This window comes from Monodelphis domestica, chromosome X (assembly GCF_027887165.1).
Source record: "Monodelphis domestica isolate mMonDom1 chromosome X, mMonDom1.pri, whole genome shotgun sequence".
Taxonomy (NCBI): domain Eukaryota; kingdom Metazoa; phylum Chordata; class Mammalia; order Didelphimorphia; family Didelphidae; genus Monodelphis; species Monodelphis domestica.
Window position 1 is genome coordinate 85,453,767 of NC_077235.1, and position 21,087 is coordinate 85,474,853.

Sequence of the window (21,087 nt, forward strand, 5' to 3'; positions counted from 1 at the left end):
CTGACTCTTCATAACCCTATTTGGGGGTTTTTGTAGCACAGATGCTGGGGCGGGGTGCTGTTTCTCCTGCTCATTTTACAGATGAGCAACTGAAGCAGAGTTAAGTGACTTTCCCAGGATCACAAAGCTACTAAGTAGGTGAGGCCCGAAGTTATTACAGTAACAGAGCACCCTGGGTTTGGAAGAGGAAGACTCATCTCCCTGAGTTCAAATGCAGTCTCAGACACTTACTTGCTATGTGACTCTGGGCAAGTCACTTAGCCCTGTTTGCCTCAGGTTCCTCCTCTGTAAAATGAGCCCGAGAAGGAAATGGCAAATCACTCCAGGATGGAGTCAGGAAGAGTTGGACACCTGATCGGATAACCACAAGGACAGCATTACAATATCAAAGAAGAGAAGCTCTGAGAGCTTGAGCCTGGTTGGGTGGGGACAGTGGGGACCCGCAAGGAAATTGAGTGTGAGAGGAAAAGGAGGTACAATGAACAGAGTTTGGTGATTGACTTGGGGCGGGGTAACCGAGTAACAGAATCTGAGGGACTGGGAAAATGGCGGCATGGCTAATGGACACAGGAAATTGGAGAGAAAGGGCACACACCGAGGAGGCAGTTCTGCAACCACAGCCCTACCTCCTCACCTTCGTTGCCTTTAATCTCGGCTTTTATCCCAGGGGCCAAAGGCCGGGTTTGGTGTGGGTGATCTTCCCAGCTTCCCCTCCAAAGGAGAAAAGTCTCCCCTGCCTCGGTAAGAGCTCGATGCCTAGTCTGCTCTAGCTTTCCCCAAAGAGCTTCAGCAGCCCCCTAGAGATGCTCAGCCCCGCCCTCAAACTCCTGCTTGGGATGCGAACAAGAATGATGGCCGCCAGAAAGCCGGCCAGCGCACACACAAGGCTTTCTCAGAGAAAACACCTGAGATGTCTGTAGGACGGAGCCAAATGACGCCCAGGGGCAGGGGGAGCTTTGGGCCAGGGTTGGGGCTCCCCGGTCGATTTGGGAGGCATTGGCCTAGAGTTGTGGGAGGCAGCCTGGCTGTGGAGAGAAAGCCAGCCTCGGAGTCAGCAAGATCTGGGTTCCCTCACTGCCTCAGATCGGTCTGGGCTATGTGACCCTTCAGGTGCAGCCCCCCCCCCCCCCCGCAGACTCCGTGGTAGGCATTAAAAAAACTATCTAGGAGGCCCGGCCCCCAGTTGTAACGTGAGGGGAAGAAGCCAAAGGAAAATGCGGAAAGTGGTCCCCGGGATGCAGATAGAGATCTCGGTATTTCCTCTATCTCCATTGCCATCTCTATCACTGTGGATGGGGGCGGGGTTGAAGGGGCGAGGACTACATTTCCCGTGATGCTCTGGGAAGGCCGCCCAACTGACCCACTGTTCCTTCTGACGGGCGAAGGGAGGCACCCGGGGGCGGGGCCACAGCGGGGGTGGGGGGCTGGTACGAGGCAGGCTGCGGCTGCGGTTGCCTAGGAGACGTCGCCAGTATCCGGCACTCATCCTTCTCCGGCCCCCAGGTGAGGGCAGGCCTAGGGGAGAGAGACTAGGAGGATGGCTGCGGAGGCGGGGAGGAACCCCGGAGCCTCAGAGAGGGGGCCCAACACACTGGAAGTCCCGGGCTCTGTGGCCTCGAAGCAAGTGAGTGAGGGGGCAGACGGGGTGGGGGTTGGGTGGATCTGCGAACCCGCCTTAACGGCCTTCCTCCTCTTCCTCCTTTTCTGTCCCTCTCCTGTCCCTCCCTCTCCCGGCCCTCCTCAGTACCCCTCTTCTTCCTCCTAGTCCCCTACCCTCTCCTCCTCCTCTAACCCCTCCCTTTCCTCCCCTAAGCCCCCTCTTTTCTTCCTGCCCTCCGCCAACTTCTCCTGAATACATCTCGTTTGTATATCATTTTCAAATTTCGATCGGCCTTTTTACACTTGACTAAAAGCTGTCTTCTCCCCCTCGCACCCATCCTCCGCCCCCCACCCCCACCCTCATCCAAAAAAAGCCTTTGCCGAGATCTGGAGAGAAGGGGCAGCTAGGTGGCTCAGTGGACTGAGAGCTAGGCCTGGAGATGGGAGGTCCTAGGCTTGGATCCGGCCTAAGCCCCTTCCTTCCTGGCTGGCTGACCCCTGCCTAGCCCTCGGCTTTCCTGTGCCTGCTCGTTAGGCTCAATTCTAAGGCAGTGAGAGAAAGAGATATGGATAGTCAGGCCCAGCAAATTGGTCATTGGCGATGTATTATTGCCCCCAGCCCAGCCCAGCCCAGCCCAGCCCAGCCCAACCCAGCTCAGCCCAGCCCAGCCCAGCCCCATCGTCAGGCAGAATGCTTCATCTGTCTGTCAGGGAAGTGGCTGGCTTGTTTCATCACGAATCCCCTGGATTGATTTTATTGAGGCCCATAGATCAGCTCCCCAAGTCTTTCAAGCATTGGTCTGCACAATATTTGGAAAAACCGGCCTCAGCTTTCCTCTGCTTCAGGCTCCCCAGGTTTCACTGAAAATTTCCCTTCCATTATTCCTCCCTGGCTGGCTGGCTCTTTCTCCCCTTCCCTTCCATCTTAGAATCAACACTAAGTATTAGTTCCAAGGCAGAAGAACTGTAAGGGTAAGGCAGTGGAATTCAGTGACTTGCCCAGGGTCACACTGCTAGGAAATGTCCATCTAACTGTCTCCCCTTTCATAATTTCTTACAGCACAATATCCCATGGCATTCATGTTCTGGTCTAACCATACCCAAATTGATGGCCACCCTTCTCAACGCCCAGTTCCTTGCCATTACCAAAAGAGCAGCTACCACCATTTGTACTCCTTGATCTCTTCCTTTGATTTCTCTGGGAGTAAAGTGGTTAGTTCCAAACTGCTTGCCCAAATGGATGGATCAACACACCATCCGACTACCAGCGTGTTGCTATTTTCCCACAGCGCTTCCTGCATTTGTCACTTCTCTTTTTTTAAATCCACTTTGCCCATCTCATGGCTTGGAGATAGAACTTTAGAGTTACTTTAATTTGCATTTCTCTAATTCCTAGTAATTGAGACCACTTTTATATGGCATTTAGACACACACACACCTACCTATCTAGCTGGTGATCAATCATAGGTAGCTTGGATTTTTTCCTGTGGAAACTCCCTCTTCATATCTCTGACCATTTATCTATGGGGGAATCATTCTTAGTCTTATACATTTCAATCAATTCCCCATAGTTGCAGAAATGACACCTTTAATGGAGAAACTTGCTGCAAAGCTTGGCCTTTGCCCTCCCTCTCATTTACCTGCTTGTCTTTGCATTTGAGTTGCGTCGCTTTTCTTTGTGTCAAAAAAACCAAACATTTTGCATTTTCTGTATCCACATGTGTGATTTTACCTTATTTGGCACTGAACTCTGAGCCTGTGTGTAAGTTTGACCGGTAATTTCTTTCTTCCTTGCTCCTCGAATGTCACCTTTTATGTCTAGGTCATTGGATGGGATCTTGGTATACAGTGGGAGAAGCTGGTCTATATCCAGTTTCCGCCAGACTGCTGTCTAGTTTTCCACTCAGTGTGCCTTACCCCAATGGCTGGGACCTCTGTGCTTATCAAGCATTAGCTTCCTGCCTCCTTTGTCTCTGTATTTTGTGTAGCTGATCTGCGTCCCTGATCACCCTAACTAACTCTTTTGTCATGGCCAGCTCCCAACTGGCGATTACAGCTTAGTGGTGTATGTCATTAGAGTCCGGTATGATTGGGTTCCCTTTCTGTGCAGTTCTTCACACTCGTTCCGCTCCCTTGAGGTTCTTGATCTTTAGTTCCTGCAGATGAATCTGCAGTGGTGTTCTTTTCTAGCTCTGTAAAACAGTCCTTTGGTATTTTGGTGGCTGTATTAGTGATTGAGTAAACAAGTATGGCCGTATGGTCATTTGTATGAGCTTGGCTTGGTCTACGCCTGGACAAATGCTGTTTTCCGGATTGCCTGAATTTTTTGAGTGTGTGTAAAGAGCGTTTGGTAACTGTGTTCACAGAAGTTTTCTGTGGCTTGGCCGGGGGATGCCCAGGTAGTTGATGTGTTCTGTTGTTGTTTTAAAAGGCCTGCCTTCCTTCTTCTAGCTCTTCCTGCTGGTACTACACAGAAATGTGGATGACTCCTGTGACTTCCTTCTAGATCTTGCAACTTTGCTTCATTGTTGGAGTTGAATCTCCAGGGGCCTTCCCTCTGCAGAAAGCGAAAACTTGGTTTTCTCTTTGCTTGGGCTTTTTCTTCCAATTTCTTTTACTTGTCTTATCTGTATCTCAAGGGGCAGCTTGGTAGCACAGTGGATAGAGCTTCAGGCCTGGAGCCAGGAAGACCTGAGTTTGGGTTCTGCCTCAGACAATGCCTAGCTGTGTGACCCTGGGCAAGTCATCTCACCCCATTTACCTCAGTTCTTCCTCTGTAAAATGAGCTGGAGAAGGAAATGGCCAACCACTGCAGCATCTCTGCCAAGAAAACCCTAAATCGGGTTGCCAAGAGTCAGACACGACTGAAACAACTGAACAAAAATCAATGGTTTCAGTCACGCCTGACTCTTTCTATATATCTAGAAGATCCAGTATTCTTTCCAATGTATCATGCTGCTTCTCAAGATGAATCTGGAGGCAGTGAGATTAATTTTTGTTGCTGTTCAGTTGTTTCAGTTGTTTCTGTCTCCTGGTAACCCGATCTAGGGTTTTTTTGGCAGAGATACTGGAGTGGTTGGCCATTTCCTTCTCCAGCTCATTTTACAGAGGAGGAAACTGAAGCAGGCAAAAATGAAGTGACTTGCCCAGGGTCACACAGCTAGTCAGTGCCTGAGGCTGAATTTGAACTCAGGTCTTCCTGACTCTAGGCCTGGTACTCCACCTAGTGACCCTGATATATCTGTATCTCGCTCTATATTATCTACATCTCTACTGCAGGAAAGGCCTCTACTTTATATCAGGTGGCTCTGGGTTTGAGCTAGACCTCATTTCTCAATTAGGGGAACATCCACTCATCTGAAGGTCTCTGTGAGCTGGCTGAAAAGCTTACTTCTGGACTTGTTCCTTGATCAGTATGTAGCCTATTGCTCATCCCTCAGTTTGGGGCCACAGATCCTGGGAGGACTGAGGAGTGAGCGTGGGTCTAAGCATGGCCAGCCAGGGTGAGGAGACTGGGTTGAGCAAGGAGCAAGTAGGCAAGCAGGCAGAAGCAGAGCTGGGCCTCAGTTCCAGCTTATGGCCCAGCTGAATAACCAGACAGGGAGCCCAGAGGATTCTGGCACTCCAAATGATTGTGTGACAGCACGTGAACAACCAGAGCAAATTGCTTGTCAACTCCGGGAGGGGGAAAGGAAGAAGGAAGGGAAACAAAGCAAATCATAGCATTTTGGAAAGCTTATGTGGAAATTTGTTAGTAAAGTAAAGATAAAAGCTTTCAAACGAATGGCCACTTTGTCTACTTTGGGACAAGGGTTAGTATCCTTTTTTACCTTCTTTTTACCTTCTGCCTTCAAATCAACCCCAAGGCAGAAGAGTGGTAAGGGCTCGGCAATGGGGGTCAAGTAACTTGCCCAGGGTCACCCAGCTGGGAAGTGGCTGAGCAGGGCCTCCCCTCTCTGGGCCTGACTCTCAGTCCACTGAGCCACCTAGCTGCCCCCAAGGTTCAGTGTTCTTGGGAACAGCTAGGTGATTCCATTGAGGCAGGAAGTTCAAATCGGTCCTCAGGCACCCTTAGCTGTGTGACTCTGGGCAAGTCACTTAACTCCTGTTGTCTAGCCCTTGCCTCTCTGTTAGAGTTGTTATCAAGACAGAAAGTAAGCATTAAAAAGAAAAGTAAACGTCACCTTTCAAACCGCTCTACCACCCCTTTTGTTTTAAACCCTTCCCTCCCTCTTGGAATCGGTACTGTGCATTGGTTCCAAGGCAGAGGAGTGGAAGGCCTCGGCTCAATCCACTGGACTACCTAGTTGCCCCCCAGAACTGCTTTTAAGAATAATTTTGTTAAATACACTGCAAGACTTATTTTAGATGTTCTCTTGCTCTTTAGTAATTGCTGTGGCCAGAAATATTCCTTGCCTGGTGAGTAACCTGGTAGCCATCAGCCTCCTCCAACTCAGTCCAGCCAGGGTTTGCATGGCAGCTACGGTCATCCATCACCGTTTTGGCTGGGGAAAATTTGGCAGTTTGGTTGGTAATGCCTCCCATAGTTGTGCTTTATTGCCACGGCCTTAGACAATTCAGGCATGCCCAGTGGATTGAGAGCCAGGCCTAGAGACGGGAGGTCCTGGGTTCAAATGTGACCTCAGCCACTTCCCAGCTATGTGACCCTGGGCAAGTCACTTGACCCCCATTGCCTCCTTGGAACCAATACATAGTATTGATTCTAGGATGGAAGGTTGGGTTTTGCTTTTTAAAAAAGATTTTTCCCATGGTTACATGCTTGATGTTCTCTTCCCTCCCTACTTCCCTCACCCTTCCCAGAGTAGATGAGCAATTCCACTGGGTTATACAGGTGTGATCGCTTGCTATCTATTTCCATATTATTCATTTTGGCAATAGAGTCATCTGTTAAAGCCCCAACCCCAAATCCTATGCCCGTCTGTTTTCATCTGTGCTACTACTCCCCCAGTTCTTTCTCTAGAGCTGGAGAGCGTTCTTTCTCACAGTCCCTCAGGATCGTCCTGGATCAGAGCCTTGGTTGTCCCCCAACGGCTCCGTTACTGTGTGCAATGTTCTCTCGGTTCTGCTCGTTTCACCCTGCATCAGTTCATGGAGGTCTGCCCAGTTCATATAGAAGTCCGTGGATCCATCATTTCTTATAGCGCAATAGCATTCCATCAAGGTAAGGATTCAAAACAAAGGAAAGGTTCCTGGTCATCTTTGGACACTTTGCCAAGATACAGGCGCTCTAGCTGTGCCCTTGAGGCTGTCCCTACTTTGAGAAGGAAATGAATTCTTATGAAAGAAAGTCAAACTGGTGTGGAGTGTGACTTTGGGCTCAGTGTTGACGTTTCCATCCAGTGGTCTAGCTGCTGCCTCACTCAGGACCTGGGCATCTCTCCCCCAGGTGAATCACTTGCTGATTGTGACAAGCCATGCTGAGTCTAGCAGCCAGCTTAAAATTTGGAACGCCACTTCCCTTCTCCAAAATCTGCCCTCTTCCTGCCACTGGGACAATCGTCAACAATCAACCAGGCAGTCATATTTAGCAAGCACTGACTGTGTGCTAGGCTCTGGGGATACAAATAAGAAAAAGGGGGACCCTGCTTACAGTCTGATGGAGAACAGGGATGATATTCCTGAGTGGAAACGGATCAGAGCAGCTGGTGGAAATGCTGGCCTTGCTCCCCTCTTCCGTAATGTGCCTCTGATTTTTTCACAGTGTTGTTGAGCATTGGCATTTCTTTCCTCTTTTCCCTACAACCAGCTCTCCCCCTTCTTTGCAGAGGTGGGGGACCATTTTCTGGGACTCTGCAGAGGATGTAAAACATGGTGACCTGCTCGTTAGTTTTTCTCAAGTTCTCTTCCTCGTTAATTCCCCAGGATTCTGATTGGAGGAGAGGGACAGGAGAGGTAAAGACCAGAGATCACTAATTCCGATCCCTTGTTTTCCTCCCAGGCTTTTCCTAGCCAGTGACTTTATTTACAGGGAGTGGATCTTCTTCCACTATCTGCTCCTTAGAGAAATTGGAGAACACTTTTCGCACAGCTGTTTGCTTCAAAGACACCCCCCCCCAGTAATGGCTTCTCTTCTGGTTCTAGCTGCAGTTTATTTGACTAAAAGCTCTTTGGAGGAGCACACGTTTGCAACCACAAGGGATTCCAGAAACCATCTAGTGCAGCCCCTACTTTTACCTATGAACTAACTGAGGCCCAATAATGTTGACATGACTTGCCCAAAGCTATAGAGGTAGTAAGTATGAGAGAGACTGGGTTTTCTTTTTTTTTATTGTCTAGAGTGATTTTTTTTAAATTTTATTTGGTCATTTCCAAACATTATTCACTGGAAACAAAGATCATTTTCTTTTCCTCCCCTCCCCCCTCCCACCACCTTTCCCTCTCCCATAGCCCACGCGTGATTCCACTGGGTATCGCATGTGTTCTTGACTCAAACCCATTTCCCTGTTGTTGGAATTTGCATTAGAGTGTTCATTTAGCCTCTCTCCTCAATCATATCCCCTCAACCTCTGTAGTCAAGCAGTTGCTTTTCCTTGGTGTTTTTACTCCCACAGTTTATCCTCTGCTTGTGGATAGCGTTTTTTAGATCCCTGCAGATTGTTCAGGGACATTGCATTGTCCCTAGTGGAGAAGTCCATCACCTTCGATTGTACCACAATGTATCAGTCTCTGTGTACAATGTTTTCCTGGTTCTGCTCCTTTCGCTCTGCATCACTTCCTGGAGGTTGTTCCAGTCTCCATGGAATTCCTCCACTTTATTATTCCTTTGAGCACAATAGTATTCCATCACGAACATATACCACAATTTGTTCAGCCATTCCCCAATTGAAGGGCATCCCCTCGTTTTCCAATTTTTGGCCACCACAAAGAGTGCAGCTATGAATATTCTTGTACAAGTCTTTTTCCTTATTATCTCTTTGGGGTACAAACCCAGCAGTGCTATGGCTGGATCAAAGGGCAGACAGTCTTTTATCGCCCTTTGGACATAGTTCCAAATTGCCCTCCAGAATGGCTGGATCAATTCACAACTCCACCAGCAATGAATTAGTGTCCCTACTTTGCCACATCCCCTCCAGCATTCATTACTTTCCATAGCTGTCATGTTAGCCAATCTGCTAGGTGTGAGGTGATACCTCAGAGTTGTTTTGATTTGCATCTCTCTGATTATAAGAGATGTAGAGCACTTTTTCATGTGCTTCTTAATAGTTTTGATTTCTTTGGCTGAGAACTGCCTATTCATGTCCCTTGCCCATTTATCAATTGGAGAATGGCTTGGTTTTTTGTTCAACTGATTTAGTTCTTTGTAAATTTGAGTAATTAAACCTTTGTCAGAGGTTTTTATGAAGATTGTTTCCCAATTTGTTGCTTCCCTTCTGATTTTGGTTACATTGGTTTTGTTTGTACAAAAACTTTTTAATTTGATGTAATCCAGGTTATTTATTTTGCATTTTGTAACTCTTTCTAATTCTTGCTTGGTTTTGAAGTATTTCCCTTCCCAAAGGTCTGACATGTATACTATTCTGTGTTCGCCTAATTTTCTTATAGTTTCCTTCTTTATGTTCAAGTCATTCACCCATTTTGAATTTATCTTGGTGTAGGGTGTGAGGTGTTGATCTAAGCCTAATCTTTCCCACACTGTCCTCCAATTTTCCCAGCAGTTTTTATGAAATAGTGGATTTTTGTCCCAAAAGCTGGGATCTTTGGGTTTGTCATATACTGTCTTGCTGAGGTTGCTTGCCCCCGAGACTGGGTTTTCTTAAACATGAATTTTTGAAACTCTTACCTTCTGTTTTCAAAGTCAAAATCCTGCAACTGTGCTATGTTACAGTTTAATCCTCATTTATTACTTCTAATAACATTGATAGTCTCTTTTTCCAAGGGAGTTCAAATTGTTTCAACTTTGCCATTGGATTCCTGTATAACTGATACGGGTATTGGTTCCAAGGCAGAGGACTGAGGCGTTGGCAAAGAGGGATGCGTGACTTGCCCAGGGTCACATAGCTAAGAAGTGTCTGAGGCCAGATTTGAACTCAGGTTCTCTGACTCTAGGCCTGACACCCTTCCATGGAGCCCCCAAACTGCTCCGAAACATTAAGTTTTCAACTTTTAGTTCCAAACCCTTTCCCTCCCTTTCACCCGCCCCCACCCTTTAACAAGGCCAGCAACATGATAGCAGTAATATGTGTGAAGTGATGCACAGCATATCTCCATATTAGCCATGCTCTAAGAAGAACAAACAAGAAAAGAAAGTTCTTTAAAATCCCCCTCCATAGAAGCTGAAGCTGAGGGCTTCGGCGTGCACTTAGTTCAGCTCCCTCTCTCTGGAGGTGGACAGCATTTCTCATTACGGGCCTTTGTCACCGGGCTGGATCGATCGCTGGATTCCCAGTCGGTAAGCCTTTCACAGTCGCTATCATGATCACGCTGCTGTTGCTGCTGCAGCTGCTGCTAGTGGAGCTTCTGGTTCTGCTCACTTGACTTTGTATCAGTTCATACAGGGTCCCAGGTTTCTCTTAACCCATCCCTCTGTGTAGCACAGTAGTATTCGATCACAGTCATGTGCCCCAACGTGTCTGACCATTCCCCAATTCAGGGCATTGCCTCGACTTGAGCAGCTCTAAAGAAATACTTCCATACGCGTGCGTCCTCTCCCTTTTTATTGGATTTCTTTGGCATGCAGACCTAGTCGTGGACCAAAGCATACAAACAGTTTTCTAGCCCTTTGGGCAGAGTTCCACATTGTTCTCCAGAATGGCAGAACCCATTTTTCCACATCCCCTCCAGCCTTTGGCATTTTTCTTTCTGCCATGTTAGCTAATTTGATAGATGTAAGGTGATACCTCAGAATTAGTTTAACTCTTTATTAGTGATTTAGAGCATTTTAAATATAGTTTTTGTTCTTCATTTTGGTCACATCTGACTCTTTGTGATGCAATTTGGAGTTTTCTTTTTTTAAGATATTTTATTTTCTAATTCCATGTAATAAGAGTTTTCAACATACAGTTTCAGAAATTATAAGATCTAAATTGTTTCCCTCCCTTCTTTCCTTTCCTCTTGGAGATGCTAAGCAATTTGATCAGAGTTATACATGTATTATCATGCAAAACACACTTCTATATTGGTCATTGTTGTAAGAGAATAGGATTTTCTTGGCAAAGATGCAGGAGTGGTTCATTGCCAAGTCTTCTTAGAAATGAGGAAGCAGAGGCAAACAGGGCTAAGTGATTTGCTCAAGGTTACGCAGCGAATGTCTGAGGTCAAATTGGAACTCAGGTCTTTCTGACTAGGCCCAATGCTCTAGTCACCCAGCTGCCCTTTTTAATATGAATATTGATCACTTCAATTTCTTCTAAAAACTGCCTATTTGCATCCTTTGACCATTTATCAATTGAGTTGATATAATAATGGCTTCTATTTTTATAAATTTGACTCAATTCCTTTTATACTTGAGAAATGAAGCCTTTATCATCAGAGAAACTTGTCATAAATTTCTCTCCCCTTCCAATTTTGGCTGAATTGGTCTGTTAATGAAAAACTTTTAATGTCATCAAAATTATCCATTTTACTTCCTGGGATCCTCTTGATCTAGTGTTCGATCATGAACTCTTCCTTTATCACTAGATCCAACAGGGAGGTTCCCCCCATGTTCTCCTAATTTGCTTGTGATATCACCCTTTATATCTAACTCACGTGCCCATTGTGATCTGAACTTGGTAGATGGTGTGAGATGTTGGTCTATATCTAGTTTCTGCCAAATTCTTTTAGACTTTTGTCAGCAGTGTTTGTCAAACAGTGAATTCTTGCCCCCAAAGCTGGGCTCTTTGGGTTTATCAAACACCACATCACTGTGCTCACTTACTGCTATGCATTGTGCACTTAAGCCATCCCACTGACCCACTGTTCCCTTTCTTAACCAATAACAGATTGTTTTGATGATTTTCTTCTCCTAGTGTGCTTTGACATCTGGTTATGCTAGGCCACCTCCATTCACTTTTTCCCTTTGATTCCTGTGATTTCTTGATCTTTTGGTGGCATTTGTTAATATTTTTGTAGCTCTAGAAAGTAATTCTTTGGTAGTTTGGTACGACACTGGATGACTAAATTAATTTAGGAAGTGTTGCCATTTGGATTTATCAACCCCTGGGAATCTCTTACTAGCAGTTTCTACATGCCTCCCTCCCAATGTCAACCCCTGAGAAACTTTGCACTCACCGGCGGTTTCTATCTGCCCCCAAGAAGACCCCAGCATACTCCAGCAGTTTCTAAACACCCCTGTTCCTAGACAATCTCAAGGACACTTTTGCAGTCCTCCCTTCCTGTAGTTTAGCTTCTCAATATAACCAGACTATACACCCTCCTTTCTCTTTCTCATAACTATACCCCGTAAAAATCCCCCTTCTTCCCAGCTTCACTGGGCGTCCCATTCTGAGTAAGGCAGCCCATTGTCCCAAACTGCAATTCTTCAACCTCACTTTACTGATCACCTAGTTGGCCCCAGTTTTTGGTCAGTTGACAGCTTATATTGCCTTGGCCTACCCACAAGCAATTGTCTTTATCTGTGTGAAAAGTGTTTTGGAATTGTGTTCAGTTCCTGGGTTTGTCTCAGCAGTGAGACTCCCAAGAATTTTACATTGTCTGCAGTTATTTACATAGAAAGTCTGTTTCTTCCTGCTGGATTTTGTTGGTTGTCTATAAAAATGATGATGATAGATACGGGTTTATTTTATATCCTGCAACTTTGCTAAAGTTGTTTATGTTTTCGACCAGTTTTTTAGTTGTTTCTCTGAGGCTCTCTTCAGTATGCCATGTTGTCTACAAAGACTGATTGTTTTGTTTTCTTGTTGCCTCTTATTCCTTTCCTTTCCTTCCTTCCTTGCTTGCTTCCTTCCTTCCCTTCCCCCACCCCCTCCCTTCCCTCCCTTCCCTCATTCCGCTCTCCGTCTTTCCTTCCTTCCTTCCTTCCTCCCTCCCTCCCTCCCTCCCTCCCTTCCTTCCTTCCTCCCTCCCTTCCTTCCTCCCTCCCTTCTTTCCTCCCTCCCTTCCTCCTTCCTTTCTTCCTTCCTCCCTCCATCCTACCCTCCCTCCTTCCTTCCTCCCTTCCTTCCTCCCTCCCTTCTTTCCTCCCTCCCTCCCTCCCTCCCTCCCTCCTCCCTTCCTCCCTTCCTTCCTTCCTTCCTTCCTTCCTTCCTTCCTTCCTTCCTTCCTTCCTTCCTTCCTTCCTCCCTCCCTTCCTCCTTCCTCTCTTCCTCCCTTCTTTCTTCCCTCCCTTCCTCCTTCCTTTCTTCCTTCCTCCCTCCATCCTACCCTCCCTCCCTCCTTCCTTCCTTCCTCCCTTCTTTCCTCCCTCCCTTCCTCCTTCCTTTCTTCCTCCCTCCCTCCCTCCCTCCCTCCCTTCCTTCCTTCCTTCCTTCCTTCCTTCCTTCCTCCCTCCCTCCCTCCCTCCCTCCCTTCCTTCCTTCCTTCCTTCCTTCCTTCCTTCCTTCCTTCCTTCCTTCCTTCCTTCCTTCCTTCCTTCCTCCCTCCCTCCCTCCCTCCCTCCCTCCCTCCCTCCCTCCCTCCCTTTCTTTCTTCCTTATTGCTATAGCTGGCATCTCTGATAGCATTGGATAAATGTTGGTAATCAAGCACATTTTTGCTTCAAACTGATCTTATTGGAAAGGCTTCTAGCTTACCCCCATTGCAGGTAATGCTTGCTGAAAGCTTTAGATGAATACTACTTATCATTTTAAGAAATGTTTAATTTATTTCTATGTGTTCTAGTGTTTTTTAATAGGAATGGGTGGAAAATTTGTCAAAAGCTTTTTCTGAGGCCAGTGAGGTGGCTAAGTGGATAGAGAGCCAGGCCACAGGACAACCTGGGTTCAAATCCGGCCTCAGACATTTGCCAGTTGTGTGATCTTGGGCCACTTAACCCTGCTTGCCTAGCCCTTGCTCTTCCTTCTTAGAGTTGTTACTAAGACAGAAAGTAAGGATTTTTTAAACCCTTTTCTGCATCTATTGAAATGATCTTGATTTTTGTCGGTTTTCTTCTTGATATGTTATGCTTATTGTCTTCCTACTATTGAACAAGCCCTGCATTTCTGGTCTAAATCTCCTGGTCCTAATGTCTGTCACTGTCGTCTCCTTTCTGGTACTTTGCTTGTCACTTTTGCAGCAGTATTCATTAGGGGAATTGAACTATAGATTTCTTTCCCTGGTTTGAGCATCAAAACCATATTTATATCATAGAAAGAATTTGGTTGGACTCTTTTGGCTGTAGCTATTTTTTACAATAGTGTATGTAGTATAATTAATGGTCCATTCAGTATTTGGTAGAATGCACTTGTAAATCTCGGTGGTCCTGGAGTTATTTTCTAAGGAAGCTCAGTTATGGTTTGTTCAATTTCTTTTTTCTAAGATAGGATTATTTTAAGTATTCTGTGTTCTCATCTGCCAGGCTGGGCAAGTTATATTTTTGTAAATATTCCTCCAGTCATATTTATTGGCACATAATAGGGCAAAACAGCTTCTAAAATTGCTTTAGTTTCATCTTCATGGGTTGTTTTTCTTTCTTTTTAAAAATCTAGTTAACCAATGGTTTATCCATTACATTTCATTGTTTTATACAACCATTTCCTAGTTTTTAATAGTTTAATTTTTACTTCCACTTTTATTCATCTTTTCTTTGATTTTCAAGATTTTGATTTTGATTGTTAATTTGTTCTTTTCTATGTATTTTAAGGTACATATCAAATTCATTGATCTATTCTTTTTCTTTTTTTATTAATGTAAGAATTTAGAGATATAAATTTTGCCCTAAATACTGGTTTGGCTGCACCTCACAAATTTTGCTATGTTATCTCGTTGTCATCGTTATCTTTAATAAAGTTAATGATTGTTTCCATAATTTTTTTCTTTGACCCACTCATTCTTTAGGATTACATTATTTAGTTTCCAATTAATTTTCAGCTGTGCTTCCTAAACCTTTTTGAATGTCATTTTTATTGTTTTATGGTCTGATGAGTACATTTAATATTTCTGCTTTTCTGCATTTGCTTGTGAGGGCTGATACCTGATTACCTGGTCAGTTTTTGTGAAGGTGTTGTGTACACCTGAGAAAAAGGTGCATTCTATTCTCATTCAGTTTTCTCCAAAGAGCTGTCATATCTAACTTTTCTAAAACTCTATTCATTTCCTAACTTTCTTATTGATTTTATGTTTAGGCTTATCTAGTTCTGAGAAGGGTAAATCGAGACCCCACATTATCATTGTTTTATTGTCTATTTCCTCCTGTGATTCATTTGTGTTTTTCTTTAAGAAATTGGATGCTATGCCATTTGGTACACACATGTTTAGTATTGATATGACTTTGTTGTCTAAACCATCTTTTAGCAAAATGTACTTTCCCAGCTTGTCTCTTTTAATTGGGTCTACTTTTGCTTTTTTAATTAAAAAGTAAATATTTTCATTAAGTTCATTTTTGTTTTTGAGCAGCTAGGTAGCAAAGTAGATAGAGCACTGGGCTTGTAATCAGGAAGATTCATCTTTCTGAGTTCAAATCTGGCCACAGATACTTCCTAGCTGTGTGACACTGGGCCAGTGCTGTCTGCCTACACCTTGATCTCTTTTTTCTTTTTTTCTTTTATTTTCCCCATCAGTTGCATTAAAAATTCTCTTTAACCTTTCATTTTTTAAAAAATTTTGAATTCTACTCCAATCATACCTGATTTATCATTTTAATTGTTGGTGCAAGATAATGATGGTGGTGATGAAGAGGTAGAAAAATAAAATGGTGTATGTTATATCTTTTGATCCTCATAAGAAACCTGGGAGGAAGATACTATTACTAAGTCCGTATTTCAGAGAAAAATTCATTAGGACTGATTACTATGAAGTGATTTGGCAATGGTAATACAGCTAGTAATTGGTGTACCCACCAAATTGTCCATCTACAAACCACTACTATTTTTCCTTCCTTCCTTGATTTCTTTTCATTCATTTAATCTTTAATTTTCCATGGATTTCATTGTTCAGACAGCAAGAGGTACACGGATTTTCCTATTCCCTAGACCCTAATTAGATGGATGTCCTAATGGAGCCATTGGCTTCCATTTTGCTGCTGTTGTTGTTGGATCATTTCAGCCATGGTAGATTCTCTGTTTAGGATCCTATTTGGGATTTTCTTGACAAAGATACAGGAATGCTTCACCATTTCCTTTTCCCAGATCATTTTATGGATGAGGAATCTGAGGAGAACAGGGACTTACTCAGAGTCACACAGTTGGTCAGCGTCTTGAGGCTAGATTTGAAATCAGGAAGATGAGTCTTCTTGCTTCCAGGCCTGGCACTCCCTCCACCATGCCATCTAACTGCCCCATATGTACTATAGTTATTCTCTAAAATGTGCACTTCTTAAGGGTTTTCACATGTGGGAGCCGACAGTTTAGGAAGAACTCGAAGAAGCTAGAGAGCATCCACAGCCCAAGAGATATGATCAGATAGAGGAATTTGGGTGCTTTGCCTGGAGAAGAGAAGTCTCAGGGACCCAATAGCTGCTGAAACATACATGAATTGACTTGTTTTGTTTGGCTCAGGAAGGAAGAGCCAAGGTGCAATTTAATATTCCTGCCCCAACTGCTCAAAGTACCAACATACTTGCCACCCTCAAGTCCCTGGATGATGGAGATGTTTGTCTCTGTGGGAAAAGTCAAAAAGCAGATCAGCTCATTGCTAGCATTCATGATCCACAAGCGGGAGCAGTGTCAGGGGAAGGAACATCTGGCCAGTATCAATTTGACCCTCAACAGCACCTTCACAGTCTCTGTCACATGCATACATCAATCTCCAGCAGCCAATTCCTACCAGATCTGTATGTACATCAAAGCCCCCAACCCCTCTTTTCTAGACTCTGGCACAGCAATACACCAGATGAGATGATAAAGTACCAATGTTGGTCATAACCGCTTTCTCATCACTAGAACATCCTAAGAATGTGCTCAGGCCAATCAAGAGTTAGAAAAAAATCACAAAATGTAAAATAAATAATTTTGATTACATTAAATTAAAATTTTTTTTGTACAAACAAAGCCAATGCAACCAAAATTAGAAGGGAAGCAACAAATTGGGAAAAAATCTTCATAACATAAACCTCTGACAAAGGTCTAATTACTCAAACTTATAAAGAGCTAAATCAATTGTACAAAAAATCAAGCCATTCACCAATTGATAAATGGGCAAGGGACATGCATAGGCAATTTTCAGATCAAGAAATCAAAACAGATGCAAATCAAAACAACTCTGAGGTATCACCTCACACCTAGCAGATTGGCTAACAGGACAGCAACAGAAAGTAATGAATGCTGGAGGGGATGTGGCAAAGTTAATTAATGCATTGCTGGTGGAGTTGTGCATTAATTCAGCCATTCTGGAGGACAATTTGGAACTATGCCCAAAGGGCACTAAAAGACTGTCTGCCCTTTGATCCAGCCATAGCACTGCTGGTTTGTACCCCAAAGAAATAATAAGGGAAAAGACTTGTACAAGAATATTCATGCCTGTGCTCTTTGTGGTGGCAAAAAATTGGCAAATGAGGGGCTGCCCTTCAATTGGGGAATGGCTGAACAAATTGTGGTATGTGTTGGTGATGGAATACTATTGTGCTCAAAGAATAATAAACTGGAGGAATTCCATGGGGACTGGAACAACCTCCAGGAAGTGATGCAGAGTGAGAGGAGCAGAACCAGGAGAACATTGTACACAGAGGGATACACTGTGGCACAATCAAATGTAATGGACTTCTCCATTAGTGGCAATGCAGTAATCCTGAACAACTCAGAGGGATTTATGAGAGAGATGCTATCTACATTCAGAGGTAAAACTGTGGGAGTAAAAACACAGAAGAAAACCAACTGCTTGGTCACATGGTTCAATGGGGATATGACAGGGGATGTAGACTCTAAATGATCATCCTAATGCAAACACCAACAACATGTAAATAGGTTCTGATCAAGGACACTTATAAAAACCAGTGGAATTGTGTGTCAGCTACGGGAAGGGGTGGGGGGAGGGAAGGGAGGGAAAGAATATGATTCTCGTAACCAAGGAATAATGTTCTAAATTGACTCAATAAAAATTTCTAAAAAATTAAAAAGAATGTGCTCAGGGACTGTCGCCTTCCCCTAGTTCCACTGCCTCTGTTCCACCATTCCCTTCCATCTCCCTCCCCCCCAGGTCCTTTTCCACCAGCACTACAGACACTGTGGCACCCTAACACAGGTAGCCATGGATGGTAGAGATCTTCCCCCTGGAATCAGGGCTGGAGAGCTTGGCTTTGGGAAAGTCAGTGTAGGGAGAATACTAAGTAGAGCCCTGGCAAATGGGACCCCAAACTCAAATACTTTCATTCCACCTCAACTCTGAAGAGCTGGTGCCCCCCAGAACAAGGGTGGGCTCCAGAAACTCCAGTGCCCCTCTGGAACAAGACAGTTAACCAAACCCCTGCCTGGTGGCACCATGTCCAAAGGCCCAAAGAGGAGGTGCATTGTTTGTCACCGACTTCATTAGTCAACGTCAACTCACTTCTTTTGGAGCATCACTTGGTTTCAGCTAGTGGCTAGAAGCACTCTACTCCTTCCCAAATTGATCCCACTCAGTTTTATGCTTTTATTCCCTTCCATCTTAGAATCAATACTATGTATTGGTTCTCATGCAGAAGAGCAGTAAGGGCTGAGCTGGGGGGGGGGGAAGGAAGGGGACTTGCCCAGGGTCATGCAGCTAGGAAGTGTCTGAAGTCAGATTGGAACCCAGGATCTCCTATATTTAGGCTTGATGATTCACTGAGCTACTTAGCTGCCTCCTAGTTCTATGCCTTTTTGGTTCATTAGTATCAGGGCCTAACCTAACATCTTGTTACATTACTTCTTTTAGAGTGGGGTGGGAGGAAAGATGAATGATCCATTCAGTCAGCCCTTGTCCCTTACACCGTTGGCTTTTACGATGTATATTTAAGTCTCTGTATTACTACTCATTACTTCCAGACCCTCTCCAGTGTTATACCTCGGGAGATTGAGGAAATGCCCGTTTGTCACTCAATCTAGATCTTGGTGGCTAGATCCTCTAGAACCCCCAGGAAATCCTTCCTTCCTTCTCATTGAGTTCAGTGCCTACAACTTGTTTCATACTGTAGCAAATGCTTTATTGCTCTTTTTCTTACTCTGGTTTTTCATTCACTAGTTTGGCTTTTATCTGTGCGCTTTGGCTAACTAGCCTGCAAGAGCGCAACACACTTGTGGGTGTGCATGAGCTATGGTTTCTAGTATATTGGAAACTCCGGAGTATCTTGAACCCATGTCTACTTTTACCAGACGCCCCACTGTGTGACATGGCGGCATGCCCAGCTGCTGTATTTGTAATCCTCCCAGAATGCCGTAGGAGCTCAGCAAGGGTTGGATTGTATAATCATTGCCTTTGAATTCTGGATACAGAAAAGGACAAGTTCTGTGGGTCCTGATCCTTATCAGCATTGGGCTATCAGCAAAGCCAGCCCAATCAAAGGTCAGAAGTAAAGGGGCCAGGGAAGCCAGGAGGCTCAGTGCATAGGGCAGAGCCAGGCCTAGAGATGGGAGGTCCTGAGTTCAAGTGTGCCCTTAGATACTTCCTAGCTGGGTGGCTCTGGGCAAGTCTCTCAACCCCCATTGGCTAGCTCTTACTGCTCTTCTGCCTTGGAATCAATACACAGTTTTGATTCTAAGAAGGAAGGGAAGGGTTTAAAAAATACTACTCGTAGGGGCAGCCAGGTGGCTCAGTGGATAGGGTGGAGCCAGGTCTAGAGATGGGAGGTGCCGGGTTCAAATGTGACCTCAGATACTTCCTGGCTGGGTAAACCTAGCCAAGTCACTCAACCCCCATGGCTTAACTCTTACGGCTCCTGTTGCTTGGAGCTAATACTCCGTATTCATTCTCAGATAGGAGGTAAGGGGTTAAAAAGAAGTAAAGGGGCTAAACTTTGGCAAAATTGCCTTACATTGAATTGCAGCCTATCTCTATTTCCTCCTTGGGCCCAACCCTGTCCTCTGTCACTAAAATAGACCCCTTCAAATGTTTTCATGATGGAAATCTGGTTCTGGAGGTTGGATGTTTACCTTGTAGATAAAGATCTAGAGGAGCCAGTTTCAGCTGCTGGTCAGGGGCAGAGGACAGAGAGGACAGAACTGCTGTTTGCTGTCAACAGATGCTTTCAAGGTCATTTTCCAAACCTGAACGGAAATAACCTTAGCCCAGGGCTGTGGCTGTGAATCCTGGTCAAGAGGATCAATGCAAGAGGGTCTTCTTTAACTAGAGACAAACACATGAAAAAACCAGGGGCTCCCCAGAGTCTTAGGGCACCTTAGTTGTTGCTGAAGCTTTACTAGCTTAAAACTGTCCCAAAACTTGGGGGACAGGAGTCAGCTATTCCATTTGTACCAATCCCTTCCATTCTTCTGCCATTATCTTTGCTCTCTTGGGATGTATGATATGTGCTTTCAAATTTGGGACTTTATCTCCAAAGCAGAAGACAAATCATGTTTGCCTGTGCACTGGAGCTACTTGTGAAATCACATTTGTACGCACAGTCAAGAAGTAAGTAGTGTGTTAGGGGCAGTGAGATGGCTCAGTGGATAGAGAGCCAGGCCTGTAGATGGGAGGGCCTGGGTTCCAATCTGACCTCAGACACTTGCTAGCTGGGTGACCCTAGGCAAGTCATTTAATCCCAATTGCCTAGCTCTTACTGCTCTTCTACCTTGGACCTGATACTTAATATTGATGCTAAGATAGAAAGTAAGTGAGAATGGACCAAGTGCTAAATGAGAATAAAAAGATTGGGGTCCAAATGGGAGTCCCAACCATCGTTAGTCAGGGGAGATGAGCATGGGCAAATCATGTGACTTCTCCAAATCTAGATGATAACTTTCTGTACAATGGGGATAACACTGTTTTCATAGTTCTGTGAAAAGCATTTTGTAAATTGAAAGTGCTTTCTGGGTTCTAGTCACTACCTCATTTTTTTTTTTAGGATTAAAAAAAAAATTTTATTACCATGTAAAACACATTTCCATATCAATCATTATTGTAAGAGCACACTCATACAAAATCAAAACTAAAACCAAAACCCCCAAATTAGACCATAAATACAGTGGCGTGAAAGACAGTATACTTTGATCTGCATCCATCTGATTCCAACAGTTCTTTCTCTGGAGGTAGATAACATTCCCTGCCATAAGTCTTTCAGGATTGTCCCAGATCATTGCATTGCTGAGTAGCCAAGTTTTCAGTCTTATAATATTGCTTTTACTGTGTACAACATTTTCCTTGTTCTGCTAATTTCATTCTCCATCAGTTCATGCAGATCTTTCCTGCTTTTTCTGAAATCATCTTGCTTATCATTTCTTATATCTGGGGGAAATATTTTAATCTCTATAGCTAGAACTTCTGGTTGTTTTTTTTCTTCTTTAG

General features: G+C 44.5%; 1 long non-coding RNA gene across 1 annotated transcript in view; it reads left to right on the plus strand.

Moving 5' to 3' along the window:
• The first annotated feature begins 1,414 nt into the window (after positions 1-1,414).
• The window catches only part of LOC103101662 (uncharacterized), a 106,490-nt gene continuing 86,817 nt past the window's right edge, over positions 1,415-21,087 (plus strand). Inside the window, exon 1 of the long non-coding RNA XR_008914435.1 lies at positions 1,415-1,624. This is a non-coding gene — a long non-coding RNA (uncharacterized LOC103101662). The remainder of the gene's footprint in view (positions 1,625-21,087) is intronic.